This window comes from Sciurus carolinensis, chromosome 6 (genome assembly GCF_902686445.1).
Source record: "Sciurus carolinensis chromosome 6, mSciCar1.2, whole genome shotgun sequence".
NCBI classification, from domain to species: Eukaryota; Metazoa; Chordata; class Mammalia; order Rodentia; family Sciuridae; genus Sciurus; species Sciurus carolinensis.
In genome coordinates this window covers 94,514,661-94,517,011 of record NC_062218.1, presented here as the reverse complement: position 1 = coordinate 94,517,011, position 2,351 = coordinate 94,514,661, and the positions used below count along the sequence as shown (strand labels likewise).

The 2,351-nt window shown below is 37.1% G+C and overlaps 1 pseudogene; it reads right to left on the bottom strand.

Moving 5' to 3' along the window:
- Positions 1 to 963: 963 nt before the first annotated feature.
- Positions 964 to 1,457, bottom strand: LOC124987143 (ubiquitin-conjugating enzyme E2 D3-like; annotated as a pseudogene).
- Positions 1,458 to 2,351: the final 894 nt, after the last annotated feature.

Here is a 2,351-nt window from a genome sequence, read left to right as displayed (position 1 = left end):
ATTCTGTGAAAAAGTTTTAAGTCATAGGCTAATTGATCTCAGTGATTCCACCTGTATTGGTAGATACATTTTGATTGCTATGTATATTCTTTTTTTTTTTTTTTTTTGGTTTATGCAACTTTATTGAAGAAAAATAAATCAATTACTAGCAGAGCTATTAGTTGATCACTCATCCATTGACAACTTGCATGATTTATTCAGTGCTATATTAAACAGTATATTGGAAGATAGATTAAACAATAGCTCCAAGTCTCCTAACAATTTAAATGAAAATTACAATATTTTGCAATACAAAGGGTGTTTGACTTCCAGTTTCCATTCTCTGTAGACCCTATTTTGCAATACAAAGGGTGTTTGACTTCCAGTTTCCATTCTCTGTAGAACAAGAACAGGTCATTCCTTTATTGACATGCATAAAATACATCACATTTTCTGTTCTGCTGATGCTATAAATTCAATACCAATTCTCCAGCCACATCATTTATGAGCATAAAGTATATCATGTAACCTCAAAACTCTAACAGTGGAAGGTTTAAACAAAATGGATGCTTCTAGAATAATGCAGCTTCCTTTGATGTGACAACTGAGCATCCATCTCCCTCCCCCTCAGATGATTCTTCAGCATGTTAGAGCAGTGAGGAATGGTTTAGTTTCATAACCAAGTTAGTGTGAAGACATTGGCCACATAATACACATGCGCCATTTTTTAAAAAAATTCTGAATCTTGGGCAACTGTTCTCTTGTAACTACTTTACAGTTTCTAAAAGCAGTTATTGTCCAAAGCTGGAAGAACTTATGTCTTCTCAGATGAGCATGTGAATAAATGGAGGGAGGTAAACAAAAAATAAAATTAAAAAAGACGAGGTCTGATAGGGGAGCAGCAGGAAAAGAAAATCAAAAAAGGAACAGTAATTTAAAGTTTATTCCAGCTATAATGCAGGTTATTCTGACTTTAAGGTAGCATCACATGACGTACTTCTGAGTCCATTCTCGAGATATTCTGTTGTACTTATCTCTGTTTGTTTTATAGATCTGTGCAATCTCTGGCACTAAAGGGTCATCTGGGTTTGGATCACATAGCAGTGAACAAATGGATAAAAGAACTTTAGAAATAGTTAAAGCAGGAGACTATTGTGATCTTAGAATATGGAGACAAATGCTGCCATTACTGTTAATATTTGGATGATAAATTCTTGCTGTAAATGCAACCTTAGGTGGTTTGAAGGGGTAGTCTGTAGGAAAATGAATTGTCACAAAGAATATACCACCTTGATATGGGCTGTCATTAGGTCCCATAATTGTGGCTTGCCAATGAAACATATCATCCCCAACTGGACCTGCAGAACATTGTGCTGGAGGGTCACCGGCCAAATCACTAAGTTCCTTATTAATCCGTTTCAGCGCCACAGTCTGCGCTTTACGTCTGGCTCCTCAATATCTCGGTGTGTGCTCAAAGGTCCGGCCAAAACTCTTGATTATCTGGGCGGCAGGGAAGGATCGTCTCTTCGTCAGACACCGGCTGTGCCAGACACAGGCGCAGAGGGGCCAGGGCCTCCCTCAAGCTGCGGCCTCGGCCTCCTCTCCCGCCCTGCGGGGCTCTCGAGCACCACACAGCCACAAGATGTCCGCTCTGACGCAACTACCGCCAGATCCCTATGTCCTTTACTGGATAATATATAATTTCAAATAGACCATGTTAAAATATGTTTGTTTGGTTTAAACAGGGTTAAAACAGGGATCAAGTAGGAAGAAGATACAAACTTTTTTAAGACTTATTTTCAAAAGCAAAGTGTGAACCCTATTCGGCTTTAACTAGATAAGGATTAGTACATTAAGCTTGGAATTGAGGAAAACACATGATTTAGAGGAAACTGTTGAAGTTTAGCATTTAATAAGTATTTTCCAGAAAAATCTATTTTTAATATGCTACCAAGTTAGTTATGACTTTAGCATTTTTGCATCCAGATTAGTGGTTGCTGAAGATTGGAGAAAGTTTACAAAAGAAAATTTGGGGGGAAGATGAGTATTTTTACTATCTTCATCATAGTTTCATGGGCATGTATACATATGTTAAAACATTAAAATGTGCACTTGTGATACATGTACAGTTAATGTTATAAAATGTGGTTTATTGTGTACCAATTATATCTCAATAAAGCAGTTTTTAAAATGTAAACAGGGCACTAATGTTTTTGAATATTACAGTATTTTAAAATGACAATAGGCTAACAGTAACTCCTAGGAGAAACCAAGGTTATTCGTCGCATTTTTTAAGGCTAAGTGAAAGTGTCTCAGTTACATCACTGCCAAGGTTTGTTCTTGGTCACCAGGAAAAGCTACCAGTTTTGTCA